This window comes from Cyprinodon tularosa, unplaced genomic scaffold, assembly GCF_016077235.1.
Source record: "Cyprinodon tularosa strain WSP-4 unplaced genomic scaffold, ASM1607723v1 ctg223, whole genome shotgun sequence".
Classification (NCBI taxonomy): domain Eukaryota; kingdom Metazoa; phylum Chordata; class Actinopteri; order Cyprinodontiformes; family Cyprinodontidae; genus Cyprinodon; species Cyprinodon tularosa.
The window spans coordinates 1,754,749-1,775,216 of record NW_024038833.1 but is presented as its reverse complement, the minus strand read 5'-3'; the positions used below and the strand labels follow the sequence as shown (position 1 = coordinate 1,775,216).

At 39.6% G+C, this 20,468-nt stretch overlaps 1 protein-coding gene across 2 annotated transcripts in view; it reads left to right on the top strand.

Moving 5' to 3' along the window:
- The window catches only part of samhd1 (SAM domain and HD domain 1), a 66,605-nt gene that overhangs the window by 29,688 nt on the left and 16,449 nt on the right, over window positions 1-20,468 (top strand). The gene's annotated exons all lie outside the window — the stretch shown is intronic.

Sequence of the window (20,468 nt, the reverse complement as noted above, 5' to 3'; positions counted from 1 at the left end):
GTTTGGTTTTTTTTGTACTGAAAGCCGGCGGGCATAGTTTGCAGAGAAATGTAAGATTGTTGCCATCATCCTCACTGACCACCTGGTCATAAACCTGTTTTAAGTGATCATACTGCTGCTTTGTCTCATCCACAGTCGCCTCCATGCTGCTGTGGCTTCCACGCTGCATTTTGTTTTGATGACGCACGCGGCTGTAGGCTACGACACTGGTAGCTGGTGTTGCCAGATTGGGTGTTTTTCCCGCTACATATTAAGGCCTGTTTACGGTGTGATTTAGCCGGGGTTTCGCCTGGAGGGCTCTATAGGAATGTGGCAACCTATTGAACGGAGTTGAACTGAGAGAGCGTGCCGTCCACAGACACCAGAATGAACGAGTTAACAATAACGTTCATCAGGCAGTGATACAGTACGTTCAGTTCACGTTCGCCCAAAATATGTACGAGTTCATGAACTTTCGTTCAATGAACGCGTTCAGGCACAACACTGCCATGCTATGTAGTGGATGATCTGGGGCTCTGCTGCTTTTAGAAGATGCTGGTTTTTTCACATAGCTGCGGTTTTCAGAATGGCTATGTGGAGAGGATGTCAACTTTAGGCCAATCTTAAAAACTTTCTTCATGTTATGAGAAAATTCCAGAAAAGGAACATCTGGTCTTTGTGGAGAAGGGGAGAAATTGGGTGCAGTCTGGACTGGTGTCTGTGGGCATGGAGGTTTTTGGTTCTTTTTGGAATTTAAAGGGGAGTCTTCTTTTTGTCCTGCTAAGATCTGGGATAAATCCTCCAGTAGTTCTGATGTAGGCTCTTTCTGTGTCATCTTTCTGGCCATCTTTATCTTGGCTTGGTTGGGCTGTACTGGACTTATCGTTTGTTTAGGCACTGGTCGAGCTTTGTTTTGGAACGAAGCTGATGGTGCATGGTTCACATTCATATCAGACGTTTTGCGCCTGACCTATTTAGAGAGAAACCATCTCAGTTGAACAGATGTCTCCTCTCCCAAAAGATGTTAAAGTTGTCTATGAACGTTACAGCTGTTTGTTTGCATGTTGCATCCAGCCACTTGTTTAACATCAGAACTCTGGAAAACATTTCATCTCCACAACTAATGGGCACGTGAGGGCCGCTGAGAAACACCTTGACATTAAGACCATCAACTAAATTCAGCAGACGAATGTAATCCTCTTTCAGTATTTCTGATTTTCTCAGGGCTGCGTCGCCCAAGGCTTCAGCGTGTATGATGAGTTTTTCCAAGGTCGGGCGGTTTTTTCATGATCTTTGGAAGGATGTCTGATACATTAGAGACCAAGCCACAGGCATCCTGACATCTCTGTGTTTTTCTTGTTTTAGAAATGTTTAATCCCACTTTTAGATCCATTGCATAATATCAGGGTCCTTAGACCTGTGGCCTGTTTTTTCTCTGGTAGCTTAGAGTGAAGATTGTTGACATACCTTTGATTGTCGCTGTGATCCTTCTGGGTCTCATCTTGGAGTGGAGCAAATCTGTTTTGTTACGGAATTTCAACATTTCCAGTAGGTTTACTCCTATCATTTGTTGTGAGAACATCCCGTTTTTGTTTCACTTTTCTTTGGACACCTCTCTGTGGTCTCGGCCAGTTTTCACCTAAGGTTCGTTGAGCCTTTGGTCTTGCACCCAGAGTGGTCCAGGGATTCTCATTTTTCTCTAGGAACTGTTAATTCGCTGAGTTGCTGGGCTGGTGGTCCCCCTTCAGAATTACAGGCAGCATTGATTTATTTCCATATGCGACGTTTACATCATAGTTTACTTCAAGTCGATGGATTTTCAGCTCCATTACAGCTATTTTCTGTAGAAGCTTGTCAAAGTCCTTCATGCTGAAGGTAGGCATCCTTTGAATCTGGTGGTTCTTCTCCATATTCACTTCGTGTTGAAGTGTTTCTATAAGAACATTTTTCAAGATAACTGTCTCCTCTGGGCTGTTGTCGAGAGGCACCTTGTGTGGAAAAGCTGAAAACTAAAATAGTCCACATGGGGGGAAAAAATCTAAAAAAAAAATAAATCAAAGAAAATAACTCAAATAACTAAATTCAACTTTCTGTAGTTTTGGTTAGGAGATAAAAAGGGGATAAAAGGACCAGAAAGTGCAAGCAAGCAGGGAGCAAGCAGGGAGCAGAGAAAAGAGCGTGTGCACACACTGAAGGAGCAAAGCAGAATGAAGAATAAAAATGGATGTGGTACTCTGGGACTCCATCCAAATTCCCCATTCTGTGCTTGTTAGTGGTTTAACAGGGTCAGAGACAGATGAGGAAGTGTCAACCTTTCTCCAGAAGTATGGTTCCATTAATTGTTACATTCACTTAGATTATCCTAAATCAGAATACCATAAATACATGATTATTGAGTTTGCACATGAAACTGCCATGCAGACATTGGACCCATTGTTGCCTCTTCAGCTTCCAAGCACAACTCAAGCAGGCATTGCGTCTGAGTTAAAGGCTTAAGGAAGTGTCTACACCAGTGGTTGCCAACCTTTTTAAGCCCAAGATCCCCGACCTCCACTTTGGTGGGAAGCAAGATCTACCTGTAGAGGAGCTGCAATAAAAAAGGCCCAGATTCTACTTCAAACTTGAAGGCTTTTATTTACGAATGAACTCATAAAACAACAGTTTTTGAATTACATAAAATGTTTAGTTCAACGGTACAAATTAATGCAACAAAGAAAACATTTTAAGGAGCATATCAAACTGGCCTTAGCTTCATATCAAATTCAATAATATCAACACAAAAGTAAAGCAATGACATATCAGGTGTTATGCTTATCTTTTGAAGAGTCACTAGTCACATTAAAATCGACAGTTTACCAAATAGAACTGTATTGTTAACCCAATTCTCAATGCAACCTTAGGTATAGCTTTATGTCCAACACAAGAAATAAAGGTATGGCCTATTTCCTTTTGTATGAGGTCACCATTTCTTTTATAGAAGATAACATACTAACGGCGAACAAATTGCATGCAGTGTTATGCTTATGCACTTAACTTTAATGTAAGTTACACCACATTAACATTTTAGAAATAAAATGTATTAAAATAGAACTGATTGTATTTAAAAGAACTCCAAGTCAGTGTAAATGAGATCAGTGTAGTTATTTACCATCTTTATGTGTAATTAACATCCCATGTTAAAACAAGCATGTTACTGTTAAGGAAAAATGATTATTTTTAGTTTTTAATATAGTTAATCTTATGGCATGTGTAAAGGGTATGTTGAACACTCTCATTTTGAACATATTTCTTAATTTTGAACAAGTTTGTGTTAATGATTTAAAACTAAACTATTGATGGGTAAGTATTCAAAGTACAGGAAGGAAAATGTAGATCAAAGGGGATCTCGCAATGAGGCTCCTGTTGTTTATCAGAGAGGACAGGAGGCCATAAAATGAGTATCTCCTGGAGGGCAGCATCATTTGAGCCTTGAGGAGAGAAGTCTGCTTGGTTCACAGAAGATCAAAAGTCTTCCAGAACTAACATCTGGGATGGTGTAAAACTGAATACAACACTAATATTTAGTTTTTAAGACATTTTTCTAAGTACTAATAGAATGTTTTTTAAATGAAAATTGTATTATCTAATTTTAGAATTAACTAGTTTAGTAGATGATGAATGTATTTGAAAATTGTACTATCTGTGACAATATCAGAATCAAATGGAAATTGTTTGAATGAAAATGTTTTGTTTAGTATTAGAAAATTGCTCAGGATCTATGCTAAATGGGGTTTTGGAAAATGTGTTAGCTTGTATACTTAGGATTGAATATTATGTTTCATAGGTTAGAAAAAGGAATTGTACCTCATGTTCTGTTGATTCTATGTGTTATTTTTGGTTTAAGGAAGGACTCAATCTTGTACAGAAGAGCAAAACTGGGTTTGTGAAGATAACCTTTCCTTGAACCAAATTACTGAATTTAAGTTTGTTCCTGAGAATTTATGTAAGGAGAGATAGCAGGAGAGGCTCCGGATTCCACAGCTATCTGTGAAATCTTATCTTATGTTTTCCTTAGCCAGATGACCTTAGAATCCTGGAGGCCAGGACAAGCTCTCTGCTCTTTTTGTTAAACAAAGGAGCAAATGGCCTTTGATTTTTGCCGTAAATTAGGGGATGTTCTAAGTTTTTCTGAGTTTCCAAGGTAGCTTCCAATTGGTCAAGCGGAGGGACGCCTTAACTGAATATACTAAAAGGAAAGACACACCTACATTATAAAAGTTCGTGCACACGAATAATAATTCAGATAGCTGCCACTATTTTGCCTTTTTTGCACCAGCTCTCTCCAAAGACGCATCTTTGCCTTTCTTTTCTATTTTCTTTACCTCAGGTAATTGAATGTATGTTTCCGTTGTTCTGCAGTTTTGTTGTTAATTCATAAGCTGTTTCTTGTTGGATTAAACTCTGTGATTCTGTGACGTCCACACGCATTGTTGGTTTCCTTGTGGCCACACGCGGCTCGCCGGGAGGGCCTGGGATCCAGAGGAAGAGAGAGAGACAAACTTTTTCCAAAGTTAACTATTTTAGAATATTTTCTTCCTTAACATTACTCACCCAGGTTAGTGAGATGGCTGTGACTGCATGCTGTCTGTGAGTGCCCTGTAGTTTGGCTCATAACTACTGACAGCTAGTCAGAGACAGTCTGTGAGGTGTTTGTCACTAAGGCGGCTCCTGTATTTTGATTTAATTTTCATCTGTGAAAACGCCATTTCACAGAGGTAAGTAGATCCAAAGTAGGCACTCACTCTTAGTGCACATGATGTGAGGAGGGGAAACTTCTCCCTGCTGACAAATCCCCAAGTTACTGTCCTGTGATCGTCCTTTCAGCTCAATATTATTTATTAAATCCAGAATCTCCATGTCAACCCCATTAAGCAGAGCAAATAGCTGCTGTAATTTGGCTGCCACCTGTTCCACATCAGTGGCCAGGAAAGGATTTAAAATGAATGCAGCAACATCTACCATGGCATCTAATTCACTAAAACAGTGACTGAACTCTGCTGCCACTTTGTCCAGGTACTCCTCAGGGTGAAAAGCGTCCTTGTCACTGATGGCCTGTGACATTTTCTCCAAGTTGGAAAAGTGTGTCAGCCTCCTGTTTTTCAGCTGTATTTTCTAAACACCCAGCTTGGCCTTGAACACATTCACTGCGCTGATCGGGTGGGGAAGGTCCCAGGTCCAGTAGCCACTGATCATCTGACACCGCCTCACACTCCTCGTTTCTTGTCTCCAGAAAGGTCTTTATCTCAGGCAGCAAATCAACAAACCGCTGCAGTACTTTTCCGCGACTCAACCACCGGACAACAGCGTGGAGTAGAATGTCTCTGTACGCAGCATGGAGCTCATCCATTAATGCTTTGAATAAACGGCGCTTAAGTGCTTTTGCTCTAATTGAGTTGATCAGTCTGACCACCACAGTCATAACATGATTAAAGTTCACAACCTTTCCCGCCAAAGCCTGCTGGTGAATGATAGTGGTAATTCACAAAGTCGGGAAAATCGCTGTCACTACGGCACAACGCAATAAATCCAGAGCGCACGCCGCGCATTGCTGGAGCTCCATCAGTGGTAATTGCCACCAGTCCTCACAGCAAATACACTTGTCTTTCACCATGGTGAAAATAAATTCCTCTTCCCATTCCTTATGGAAATGATACGTTTTCGACTTTTTTTTCGCAGCTGCCTCCATGCCAGCTGACCACATTTGCTGTCGCCTATCAAATGTCTGGTTTAACAGCTAGTGCCGTAAATTGTAATTTTGCAACAGTTAATTCTCAAGCTTTATTTTGTTATCGAGATCTACAGTGAATGTTTCAAAGATCTACCAGTTGATCGCGATCGACGGGTTGGCGACCACTGGTCTACACCATAGATGCCAGAAGCAAAGCTACTACTGCTGTTGGTGAGATGTATTGTGTTCACTTCCTGTTTGGATAACCGAGTGTTGATGCTGTCCAGACGATCTCCATCAGAAATTTAAGTTATTTTTTCTGTGATATCTCTGTATCTAAGTAACTGTAACTGACCAGAACCACTGGCTGGATGTGCTCTCTTCATCCTCTGACATGGGAGCTGGCTCGGAGCTCGTCTGTCTAACTGTGTGTTTCCTGGACGGGGCCGCCTTTTACAGCTGCTTTTTATATCTCTGCTTCTGTCTCATTAAACCCCAGTCGGCCTCAGCAGATGGCCGCTCACACTGAGCCTGGTTCTGCTGGAGGGTTCTTCCTGTTAAAAGGGAGTTTTTCCTCTCCACTGTTGCTACAAGCATGCTTAGTTTGAGGGATTGCATTTGAGTCAATGAGTCGATGCAATCAACTGGTTTTCCTTAGATAGAAAATTTTGAATCAATTTGACTGTATGATCTGGTTGAACTGTAAAGTGCCTTGAGACGACATGTGTTGTGAATTGGCACTATATGAATAAACTCCAGAATCCTTAGCTTCAGAGAGTCCAACCCCACAATAAGATAATGATCCAAGTAAGCCTCTCTCCCCTACCATTTTAACTAAAAACTTGATTGATCTCAACCCCACACAGACTTCTGTTTCATCTGAATCCTCTGCTATGCCCCTAATCGCTGTAAATCCACCTGCAGTTCAGCGGGTGGTGTTCAGCATGTGGTGCGCAGTAATGATAACTTACCCCAGTTTGCTTCACCCAGTAGATTCAGAGCTTTTTCGGGCAAGAGTCCACGTCCGAGTCATGAAGCAGATTATGACACATGGCATGCAAGTGTTGAGGTTCTTATCAGAGATCCATCTTTGTCACACTTGCAAAGCACACATCGTATATTAGACAGTCTTCCACCTGCTTCTGAAATGATTAAACATTTAAGCCCACAGTCTAGTCCCTCCACTTATCTCAAGTTGCTTGACTCCGTCTATGGGACAGTTGAAGATGGTTACGAGCTTTATGCTAGGTTCATGAGCACTTTACAGAACGATGTAGAGTTACTTTCTGTTGTCCTGCAGAGACTGCACACTGTGGTGTGTGCAACAATGACATGTGGCGGTGTCTCTGCTCCTTCCTTTGCAGAATTGTTGCTCCTTCTTAGGACAAAAGAAGATAAAAAGGCTGCAAAAATGACTCGCATGCGACAGCATTTCAGCCATGCTAAGTCTGGCCATAACCTCAGCAGGCAACGTGCCATGTCACAAATGCATCTTGCACATGACACAAATTAATTGATAGGTAAGACGGATCTTGAGATGCTTAAGCAACAACTTGCTGATTTCAGTGTTCAGGTGAAGAACATTGTGTCAGAGAGTCAAAAGCCAAAACAATCTAAGCAGCAAAAAGCAAAGTCGGTTCCTTTGTGTGTCACACATGAAGTCCATGTTGTGAAACGAAAAACAAGCCGTGATCACACTCCCACACCTAAAGCGTCCCTGGTACTGTTTCCAGTGTGGAGAGGATGGCCATGTTTTTTCAGTCTGTGATAAAGCACCAAATCCTTCACTTGTAGCAGCTAAGAAAAAACAGCTTAAAGAAAAGCAGGCTGCTTGGGAAGTCTCTAACCATCACAACTCCTGTCCGCGCGCCGGACTGGAGTAGTGAAAGGTAGCCCGGGCCACAGGCGGCTACGCTCTACCCCTTCTATTCATTCTGCGAGCTAATCTGAATCGTTCAATTCCTTTTCAAGAGCGAGATCATCTGTGGTAGTAGCACTAGACATCTTCCAGGCATGTAAGTAAAACTAGGAGCAGTCCAGCGACAGGATGAATGAATGGTAGCTTGCGCGTGCGGATGATGTCATACACGAGTCGCTTTGTTTTAAAAGATATAAATATAAATAATATAACCGCTGGAATCTGGGGGGCAGTGATTCACCTACATGTTAATGGAATATCTTCAGAACAGCTCCAAATGACACAAAACTCATGTGGGTGAGTATAACAAGTACCGAGTATAAAAAAAAAATCTAAGTGCCCAATGTAAAAAAAAACGGTGTTTCCCTTTAATAAATACCCTGCTTTGTCAAGAAAGATTAGTAGAATTGATAATTACTTGTGTTTTATCTGAAAAAAACTTTCTGATTTAACTGCTGATGGCTTTTAAATAAGAGGTCTGAACTGAATCCTAAGGCTCATTGAGCCTGAGTGAATGATTCATGCTGGTACTGTCTGCTTAATTGCTCTTTTTCATTTGTTTGAAGAGGTACACTGCAAAAAATATAAATCTCAATAAGTTATTTTTTCTTAAAATAAGTGTGTTTTTCCTTGATTTGAGGAGGTAAGTAAGACACTTTGCCAATGGAACAAGACAATTTCCTTTTAAAATAAGAAAAAACTATTTTATCGTCTTATTTCAAGTAAATATTATCTAACTATCTTATTTTAAGAGTGAAAATACTCATTCCATTGGCAAATCATCTTATTTACCTGCTCAAATTAAGGCTAAATATACTTAATTTAAGCCATTTTTTACTTATTTCTGGATTGTTTTTGCAGTGTAGGCTACTACGGTTGGACTGGCTAACATCATTCGCTGCAAACAACCTCATTGCCAGCCGTATGGTAGTAGCCATGGTGTGAGATCTCTAACTCTTTTGTTAGCTGACTTAAACTTGTATGTTCCAAATGCTCCTGTTCTTCCCTCCATCTCCAACCCTGTAACTATATTTTCCCCAACCAACTTCTCTGAGTCTCAAAACTTGTCAACTCCTCTTGCAGTGATTGTGATTTTTTCTGTCTTACATTTGACTTGGTCTGTACAGTTATACAATTTGAATAAAAGTTGTTCCTCTGGTGTCGGAATAAAGTTCTCTTCTCTTTCTACTTTATTATTGCTTTTGTATCTTATTCTGATTCTTTACAACTTCTAATAGTTTTGTTTCAGTTTGAAAATTGGTTCTAGTTTCATTTTTTTATTAACAGTTTCAACCCCTTTATTGGTTTTCTTTTTTTTTATGACTATTTTACAGTTCAAACGTTGTTTTTCAGTATAAAAATGTTTTAAAAAAATATTATGGCCTCACTTTGCCAATTTAGCTTCATTTAAATTCGTTTTTTTAGAGCATTATTGTTACTATAATAGAATAGCCAGACAACAAGAAACCTGTGTATTTGGATCTTTGCTCCTTTCGGCAGTAAAGACAGCCACACCCATGAAGAAATCTTCCCAGCTAAGGACATCTTCACTTCTCTGGGCACCACTATAAAAATATACAAGAAAGCAAAAAAAACAACAGGTGATAAAAGACACGTTTGTAATATAATGTGTTACACATTTTCATAATATTATTACAGTAACTTGAGTAATGAGTTACAATCTGAGCTGAACAACCCATGGCCAATGGCATAAATGAGAGGAAAAGAAGACCATTCTTCTTTATTTTTGTTATATCAGGAGAAAGTACTTTTAAAACAAAAGAAGAAGGAGATGGTTGTAAAAAAAATTGAAGAGGTGGTTTAAAAACAATAGGATAGCAATTTAATAATAATTTTGAAAATGTCACAGAAATGGATAAGAATATCACAGAAAGATGCACTTTATGTGCTGGTTAGCAGGTGAGGGTGTCATGATATTTTTAAGAGATTTGACCCACATGCAGAAAACCACTTAGAGAACCAGGGTAAAAGTTAAACAGGTTTATTGGAATAATCAATAAGGTTGATCCAGGGTAACTCAGAGAGCTGGTGAACCGGAACTGGAAGTGAGAAGTTCTGAGGTTAGTTCAGGGTCCGTGGGAACTATGAGCAACATCTTGCAAATATCATAGATGAACGGGACTCACGTTAGCAGAAAAAGGTTCTCTTCCCAGAATCCAGTCGGTGTGGGTTTATCCAGAGATTGGGGGGCTCGTTGGAGGGCGGACAGGTTTTTGGTTTGGTTGGTTCCTTGAGGAGCAATGGAGCGGACTGCCACTTAGATTTCCAGGAGAACTTGAACGGGTCATGTGGAGATAAATCCCCTGCTCAGTGTGAAGCTCAAAACAATCCTTCCAGGGGAAGAAGGCCAAAAATCCAGTTTGCAGGATGACTTCCTGCCAAAAAGGCAAAGACAAAAACAAGGTTAGAACTCAGTGAGTCAAAGACTCAGTTTGACTCAGCTAAATTCAGCTTGGCTAGAGTACCCAAAACTGGCAAACACTCTGGCGATGAGGTAGTGGCAGTCCACCGCTTAAGAGTCCTCAGTAATGAGCACAACCAGCCGCAGGTGTGTGGGAGGACCAACGAGAACAGGCCGCCACCTGGTGGTGGAGGGAGAGAACACAAAAAACAAACACAGGCCACACACACTGGATTCCTAACAGAGAGAACTGTATACATCTAAAAAAAAAAGCACAAGTAACCTCAGGAGAGTGTGCAAAGCAACCTTAAGCAGTAAAAACCAAAATATTGCAGATTAGTTTTAAATTTTTTCAGATGTGTAGACCTTTGAATTGATTATTTAATTGATAACAAACATTATATATTCCATAATCAAACCTCTAGTTATATTTAAAATTTCAATAACAGGAAAGCATCTTTTAAAAATTCATAAACATTTGAAAACATAAAAAGCAATTGTATAGTTACTTTGGTTAGTAAGTGAGTAATTTACTCTAAATTTAATTCAGAGTGCAAATAGAACAAAGAGAAACAATGTATCACAATAAAAGCACTTTAAAACTAAAAATAAATTATAGAAATATATGTCCTTGACACATTGAATGTGTTAATATTTTTATTTTATGTAGTATAATTTTTCTTTTTCCCTTCTCTTTTTTCACATACCACCATTTATTATAGTGTCTGAAATAGATATACGCCCCAGTCCAATAAATTCTATTCTTTAATATTTATCTTCATATTTTCTTCTTAAATGCATGCAGGTTTTAAAATTCACAGGTACAGAAAGGCAAAATCATTACCTTAGAGAATACTTTAGTTCAGGGGTATGACTAGAAAGTAATAGGGACAGTTTGATAAAAATCAGATTAGTCAGTTTTACGTAGTGGATTTCTTGACATCACAGTAAAAAAATATTGTTGAGACAGAATCAAACCCTGAATACAAAATAATTTTATACATTGATTCCATTTTTAATCTACTAATAAACATTTAATAGATTATATATGATTTTCTGTTACTAAAAAAGCTGTACTTGAATAAAAATCATATTAACAGAATGCTTGATCTGCTGTGAATGATATGTCAAAAAAAGTTATAAAAAGTAAGTAAAAACTGTTTATAATAATAATTTAAGCCAGTACCTGTTACCCTGTTTTTCCCCTTGTTTCATACAATGCGATTTAGTAGAGCTTTCCAGTAGAGTGTTTACACAGCTAATAAGTGACACTTCTGGAGTAAGGGCTAAAGTACAGGTATATTGAAAATAGATAGGTGTGTCTGAAAATGCTAGCTATCCAATAAATGGGTAGGTTTAAATCTTGGAGTCTCATTGGTAGGAATTGTATCATTTACAAAAGAGACACAATCTATTTGTTAACAAGGTCACCTCAGAAAGGTTAGTAATAGATTTTGGATAAAAGATTCCATCGAAACTAGAGATGATAAAGAAATCAGAAAACTGCCATTGATCTGGGCGTAGTCATGAAAATAGAACACTGTGTACTTTTACGAGATAAAACTTTGCACATGCCAAACCCTATGTAAACAGGTTATGGCATGTTTGTAAATGTGTGGGCGGCACTCATTTTAAATAACTGACATTATCCCACTCATCATGAATATAATTAAAACAAAACATTACAACAACCAAACACACTCGGATCAAATGGCTGACTTACCTTTTCAGTATCCTGTCAGTTCCTCCAGAGTCTTTTCAATCATCTAATTACTCAATTCAGTTGTGTTGAACCAAAGGCACGTCTAAAAGTTGCAGAACACCAGCCCTCAGGAACTGGAATTTTCCACCCCTGATTTAGCACCTACCCTGAGTTATTTAACTAACCCTAAGGTCACAGAATACCTTGTATATTCTTACATAGACCTCTAACCCTAAAACCATATATACTATTATAATATACAATCTACATATTATACAATACTATATATATTATACAGTCATACCCTTCTAGATTTAACCCACTGCCAGACCCCTAAACACTAAACCTAAAACCCCTAAAAACACAATCCATCCCGTGACCCTACTAAACACAGCCCATAATAATCACAGATCGGGCTCGATCTGACACTTATATCTACTGATCACACTCACAAACAAGAGAAGGCTGCCAAGAGACTCTGGTAAGCACTGGTGATGATCTGGAGTCGAGTGTGAATTCCTTTGATCTTCATCCAACTCTGTGGAAGCCATGGGAAGTTCATTGAGTTAACCCTAGCCTACCCGTTTCCAACACATAGCTAACTTAATCTACTGTCACACTTTTCCTAAACCTAACCTCAAACACTCAGTTTTTTTATATTATATGACCTCGCACTAACTCCTGTCAAGTAAACCTAAGGTTTCAGGACACCCAATTCATCTCTTTACCCCAAAGTCTGACCCAAACTCTAACTCACTCTACTGGATCCAGGTTGGTTAGGTTTGGAGTTGTCCACACAAGGTCACAAAAACAGGTTCGCAAAATGGAGGTTGAAACATGTTTGATTAAAACCAGCAGTTTAACTCAGACCCGCTTCAACTCATAATATTTACAAAAATTATGTATCACTCAAATTTTAAATTCCACTGTAAAAAAAAAAAAGTGTCGTTTTTACAGGAAAACCCTGGCAGCTGTAGTTACCAGAGTTTTCCTGTGAAAATTACTGATGCACCGTAATTAACCATATTAAAAATTGTTGAAATTTCACTTACAGTAACTAAAATCACGGCAGAATCACATTAAAAATCTGTTAAATCTACAAAATGTGAATGTTGATTTGCATACCAGTGCTATTTATAGGAAAACCCTTTCCTGTATTTTCTACATGGAATAAATGCTTCTAGATCATCAATAACTGGCAGAATTTACAGGGAAATATTAGGAAAAAACTAATTAGAACTGGCAACCACGGTAAAAGTTTGTATTTAAAATAAAGATATTATGTGTATTACACAAAAATCTATTAATAATAAGAAACATTTTTATGTTTTAATAATCAATTATACTGGTAATAAAATAAAACAAATTTTAAAAGCTGCAGGGTGCTATGGACGGATATAAACATAACAACAGCGGAAACGGTTGGCAGACCAAGCCAGAGGAAACGATGCACAATGACAGAGAAAGTGAGGCTGCACAGCCGGGCTAAAAGAGAAACTAAGGTGAAATCCCCTCAGACCGCCACTTCCATCAGTGCTGCTTTCCAACATCCGCTCATTGAAAAAACAAAATTGATTATCTCCGACTCGAACTCAAAAAAGGAGATATGTAACTGCTGTGCCACCATTCTGACGGAGTCTTGGCTGCATCCAGCAATACTGGACAATGATATTAGCCTGGAGAGGCTAACGCAATACTGCGCCGATAGAAACAAAGAACTAAGCTGTAAGACTCGGGGTGGTGGGCTCTGTGTTTACATCAACAACAGCTGGTGCAAGAAAGCTAGATCGGTCGTCAGCTTCTGCTCTCCAGACATTGAGTTTCTGACAGTTAACTGCAGACCATTCTTTCAACCCAAAATATCAACAAAATATTGTTGAGACAGAATCAAACCCTGAATACTAAATATTTTTATACATTGATTCCATTTTTAATCTACTAATAAACATTTAATCTATTATATATGATTTTCCGTTACTAAAAAAGCTGTACTTGAATAAAAATCATATTAACAGAATGCTTGAGCTGCTGTGAATGATATGTCAAAAAAAGTTATAAAAAGTAAGTAAAAACTTTATAATAATAAGTACCTGTTACCCTGTTGTTCCCCTTGTTCTATAGTATGCAACTTTGTAGAGCCTTCCAGTAGAGTGTTTACACAGCTATTAAGTGACACTTCTGGAATAAGGGCTAAAGTACAGGTATATTGAAAATAGATAGGTGTGTCTGAAAATGCTAGCTATCAAAAAAATGGGTAGGCTTAAATCTTGGTAGGAATTGCATCATTTACAAAAGAGACACAATCTAGTTGTTAACAAGGTCACCTCAGAAAGGTTAGTAATAGATTTTGGATAAAAGATTCCATCGAAACTAGAGATGATGAAGAAATCAGAAAACTGCCGTTGATCTGGGCGTAGTCATAAACATAGAACATTGTGTACTTTTACGAGATAAAACTTTGCACATGCCAAACCCTATGTAAACAGGCTATGGCATGTTTGTAAATCTGAGGGCGGGACTCATTTTAAATAACTTACATTATTCCACTCATCATGAATCAAATCAAAAGAAAACATTACAACAACCAAGCACACTCGGATCGAATGGCTTACTTACCCTGTCATTTGTAGGAATTGTCATTATCCTGTCATTTCCTCCAGAGTCTTTTCAACTTTTCTAATTACTCAAATCAGATGTGTTGAACCAAATATTTAACTGCTGCACCACCATTCTGATGGAGTCTTGGCTGCATCCAGCAATACTGGACAATGATATTAGCCTGGAGAGGCTAACGCTATACCGCGCCGATAGAAACAAAGAACTAAGCTGTACTGTAAGACTTGGGGTGGTGGGCTCTGTGTTTACATCAACAACAGCTGGTGCAAGAAAGCTAGATCGGTCGTCAACTTCTGCTCTCCAGACATTCAATTTCTGACGGTTAACTGGAGACCGTTCTATCTACCCAGAGAGTTCAGTGTGGTTAATATAACTGCTGTTTATGTGCCCCAGAGGTAATACAAAAGAGGCCTTTAAGACCACTTTAAGACCAGTGTTGTGAATTTATACTCAATGCCCATCCAGGTTGGATGCCATATTTATTTTTGTGAATAACTGTTATATTCAATTCCCAGCTAGCTGGGAATTAATATTTTCTGATACTTTAAAAAGTATATTGCCCTTCCCAGTAGGGGAGGTAAATATCATATTTAATCAGATATTATTTAGGCTGTTATATATTGTTTATGAGCACACACCCTACTAGCTGTGTGTTAAAACAATAAATGAAAGTGTGATTTGAGCTCAAATCATTCATCAAATCATCAATTCACAATACAAATTCATGAGGTGAATAAAACATTATTTGGCCAAATAATGTTTTATATGCTTAATCGGGAACCAGTAACCTTTAGTTAAATTATTATTTACCCTCTTTGAAATAGCTAGCAGCGAATAGAGATGAGGATTCCATTAAATTACTCTTGGTCATACTTGGTAATTGAAATGTAATGAGCATATGAGGAACACATAAACACTAATCTTATATCAGTGTTTACACCCTTATTGAAATAGAGTTTGTACAAGCTTCAACAACAGCTCAACACAAATAACTGTAGCATAGCATAGCATGCTACAGTCCACCCTGTTAGCTTTCTCTTTACCCATAAGTAAACACATGAAATGATTTGTTCTGTCCCTAATTGTGCCAGACCTGTAGACTATTTGTCCATATGTCCATTTGGAAGGTTGAGTTTCATCAACTTAGCAGGCAGGCTAACAGCAAACACAGGTTTTCTTTGCAGCTCACACCATGGGATCTTTTGGAGACTTTGTCATCCAGTCTGGCTCTGTAAATTCTGAAACTCAAGAGGAATGTGTAGCAAAATGTCTGTTTTGCAGCAGTTTGGTTCTGAAAAGACAACCCTCATGATTTATTGATCATTCTGGAGATCTAGGCTTTTTGCCTATGCAGTTGTTTTAATGTTCTCAACACAGAGGAGGGTGGCAGGTGTCACCTCTGTGGGAGTTCCTGTGGAGGCAGTTAGCTGAGAAGGGGGGGTTGCAGTGGTCTCAAAGCTGTTTATGAGCCAAAAATGCATTCTCTTTGCCGATCATCATGTCAAGATGAAACATGGACAGTGGTTCTCAATGTCCAAAACCATGATCATGGCATATGGCACAAGATACCCCCCTTTTTGATCTGGAAATTGAGATGCAATTCTTTGTTTTGAGATCAACAAATAGGTCCATAAAGACATGTGATCTGGAACAGTGATGAGCCAAGTTCCTGTTGGCAGCAAGAAAGTTCATATAGGGTTCATATCTTCTCCATTGTTTGTCCTTGGAAGATTTGAGGCAGGTCTGGTAGAAGCTGGGCCTAACCTATCATAAAACAGTCATTTTTTCCAGATATTTTGCCATGGGTTCAGGCAGGTCTGGCAGGAAAATCTGACCCTGATACACAAATATATGCATTCCAAACACCTTCACAATGCTGTTGTTCAACCTTCATAATATTTCAAGTTGTAAAACAAAAGAAAGAAAGGATAAAAGAAGTTAAAGTATGTTAGATCTGCAATAATAGTCTTGGATATGATAAGTTTTAGCATGAGATTGGAATTGTAGTACTTTTGTTGGGTCTCTGTGTTAGGTGTCTAACCTTTTTTCTCCGGGGTGCGTTCGGCAGGATGAGCTCCCAGCTGATGCCACTTTGCTGCAATCAGGAGGCAGTAATTAGAGGAGTGGATTTCCTAGACGGATGCCAGTTGTTTAACTTCCATGCCATGGTAAGTTACCCGCTAGCTCCTCTCTACGTAATATTTTTGATGTGTCCTTACCTTCCTTGTCCTCCTTTTTTCCAGTCCCGCTTGTTCCGATTCCGTCCCCCCCTGCTTTCTGGATCCTTTCAATGAGCTCACCTGCCTGTCTACCCACCCGAGAAAGAAAAGTGAGTCACTGACTTCATCACACACAGCTTCTCTTTTTCTCAATTTTATTTATATAACATTGTGCAGAATAGAACTTCACACACTGATTCTCCTTTTAACATATATCACACTGTACACATTGAACCTTTTGTCGGCTTGTTTCATCATATCCACAAAGTCTTCATCCTCAAAGGTCCTTGCAGGCAGGCTAGAATGCCCAATCCACTTTGCCATTCAGTTGTCCAGGGCTTTCTGCTCTTGGCGTCAGGGGTGGGGGTACATCTCAGCAACAGACTTCCCTTCCTTCCCCAACCTCTGATTTGGCTGTGTTGTCAATGTGTCAGGAATCTATTAAACGATTAATATACAGTGTATCAGTAGAACATCTTTCTTCTATGATAGAGAGAGAAAGACAGATGCAGGCACAGGAAGGCACACACACACACACGTGCGCCTCCGCGCACACACACACAGCGACATGCATGCGTGCCCGCGCACAGAAATATACGTTCACATGCATGCACCCGTGCACGCACTAACACACCCGTTCCCACTACTACAGGCCCACCCGTTTATTACCTTATTCCATATGTAACCTGTTGGCACCTGAGATGTCGCTTGAGATTCGCTGTGTTCTTCCCTGCCTTGTTGAAGCCAGAGACCCTTTGGTTGCATCCTTACTGCGGTGTTTTCCTTCGAGTTGTAAGCGAATGTAATGGCTCCATTCATCCAGGCATTGTTTAACAAACCGCACACCGGTATCCGCAATGACTGCGAAGTTGAGCTATGAGTTAGCCCTCTGCTACTACTGACTGAGCAGCGCGAGAAACTGTGGGACAGGTGCCGTCTTGGGACAAATAAGGCATCTTCTATGAAGCTCGAGAAACACTTATATTAACAATTAAAAATTAATCATAAATAATTACATTTTTTAATGTCCATTTCGTCTGTCTTGTCTCGACGAAAAATATTTTTTTTATTTTCGTCATATTTTTATTTTCTGGAAACAATTTTTGTTCGTTCTCGTCTTGTCATTGTCACGGGAAAAAGGAGCGTTGACGAAATATTTTCGTCAACGTCATGGCTGACGAAATTAACACTGCTGCAAAGAGACGCAAAAAGAACAGCACAACCAACGGACATGTTACGAGACATACTAACACATTAATCTGACATGTACTCTGTGTTACCTGAAGACAAGAGTGTGGGCTCTCTGTGTGGAAGTGAATCTCTAAGTACCTGGAATCAAGCACCTGTAGTTGTTTTGGGAAAGTGCACTTCTGCATGTTAAGTTTATCCAAAGGAAGATGGCTCAATAGTGGTTGTTGAGAGCTGAAGAGGCGCCCCCCCCCAGAGCATGAGTCCAGTGCCGGGAGACCCAAAGCCCCAGACACCCAAAGGGACCCTAAGAGCTAAGGCACCAAGCAGGGGTAACCCAGGAAATCCGACCCCACCAAGGGAGGAGGAGAGATAGGAAGCCCCCCAGCCACCGCAATGCCGGAGCCCCCGGGAGCCGCGGGGACGAGTCCGGGGGCTCCGCCGGCAGCCAAGTACCGAAGTGTATCCGCCAGGGACGCCCCACCCCCTGGCAGGGAACCCAGCCGGGGGGTGTAATGTTTGTGCTGCAGTACATAAAGAAATCCACGTCTTTACAAGTTAACTAGTTTATTAACAAACAGCCTTAGACATTGTGACTCGGGTTTACATCTCCCGTTTACATCTCCCACGGACCAGGCGGCTCACTCTTCCTCCAGGCCCCAGACTCGGGGTGGCAGCCGGAGAACAGGGGTGTGAGAAGACCTCGATCTGACAATAAATACGTTTTGATTAATTGATTGGGATTAAAAGCGAACTCAGATTTAAGACTCCCTTAAAAAAAATCACTGTGTGCAAATTGAAATCTATTTTCATTCTGCTTATATCTTCATAAATACCAAAACAGTTTTTTTTTTTTTACAAATGTTTTTAATCAATGTTTCAAGTATAAGTGGAAGTTATTTGCATAGTACAGCTCTTATCTAAAGGTCATGTTGTGCAAAATAATATCCTGCAGATAATGAATAATTGATTAACTAAAACTGGAGTTATAGTTATTTAACCTATTCAAAATCGGAGGTGAAATCAATTTAGTGTTCTTAGTTGAATAATTGTAGCTTTAATTTACTTACTTACCAGGGTTTGTGGTTTCACCTATGAAGGGTTCCTGGACCGGCTTTTAAAATCCAGGTTTCCACCAATCTAGTGGCCCAGGCTAAGTTATCAGCAGAGCTCTTAATTATCAATAAAGAACTTTTTATCTCTGTTTATTCGCACTATTACCAAAAGGGGTGGATCTGACCTGAGTGATAAATCGTCCACTATATGAAACACAGAACTACTACAAGTTAAACAACGATTTCTTTATTCTTATAAGTCAGGATTACAGAAAATCTAACATCTATGCAAACACTACCCGCTATTAGAAAAAAACACGAGGTAGATTAAATGACTAGTTTAAAGAAAACAAAGAAGAATAGAAAAAAGAGAATAAAACAGTAAAAGTCCGTTTAACTGGCTTTTGAGGTTGTTCAAAATGCCAGATGTTAATACATTTACTAATGTCCTCTGGAATAGCAGCAGGTTTGATGATAACAGTGCAATTAATCAACATAAAATTAATACATTCAGCTTAAAAATGGTAAATGGTTAAAAATGCATTAAACAACAGCAGCAGAAGTCGTTTTAGCAAAACGGCATCAACAAGGCAGTATGTATGTATGTGGGGAAGGCATGTAAATGTACGAGAGACCTCCCTCTTAATGTGATAAAAAGGGGGGGGGGAACACGGGACCACACGCGGTTGAATGTAATATCTCTATAACTCCCTTAAAGCTGAAACAAACGAAAAGAGGATAGGAAAGAGAAGAAGAAAGAAATATCACTTGCAGCTTTCACAGCACACTTATTTCAACCAATTAACCAGAACTCTTATAACCAACACAAATTAAAATCAGCATTAAATCAAATCCCTGAATCTACCTGTCTCTCTCGCCGAGCACAGCACCTCACTAATGCATCAAAAGAAAAGAAGAGTGATATTACTGTGAGTTGCGGGTTCCGAGGGAGCACGTGGTGTGGCTCCAGCCATGCGGGTCTTCTACACCATCGGATCCGCTCTCGGGAAAGTTTCAGTCAGTTTGATGCTACAGCAGAGGGCTTGATGTGCTTGTAAGTCGAGGAAGATTTTTTTTATGGAAACTATCGGCAGAAGACGTCCCTTTTGCGATAGGCCGTTATGTCCTTTGCAAGGTCCTCAAGAAGGGGGGGGACTCCACTCAGCAGTCAGCTCCGGAGGTTTCTATCTCCTCAGTTAGCGCAGCCGCTATGCACGATTAGACACTGCCATCCACGACTTTTGACGCAGGAAACACAAAAGCTTCCATTTAGCTTTCTTCTGGCATTTCACGTGAAAGCAGTCTCTTCTTACAGGTCGTGAAACCATGGAAAGAAAAAGCTTTAGTCCGCGCTTTGCGTTTTAAACCATGAGTGACGTGGGGGCATTTCCTGATCAAGTGTCAGCCTCCTCCATCAGCTGATTGGTCTGTGCTTGAGCTGACCGCCTTTTACAGTGGGCAGCTACAGTACTTTTCCAGCTAATCTTTTATTCTCTTTGTGAAAAAGGAAAAGGGGGATGGCTTTAGATGGTTCATCCAACTGATTTGTGCTCATTGTGGCAATATATCCCAACAGTCAAATTGAAAATAAAAACTGATCACAGCTCCCAAGTAAATAATGATCACACCTGATGTCTGCCCACATTTAAAGTTAAACAGTGT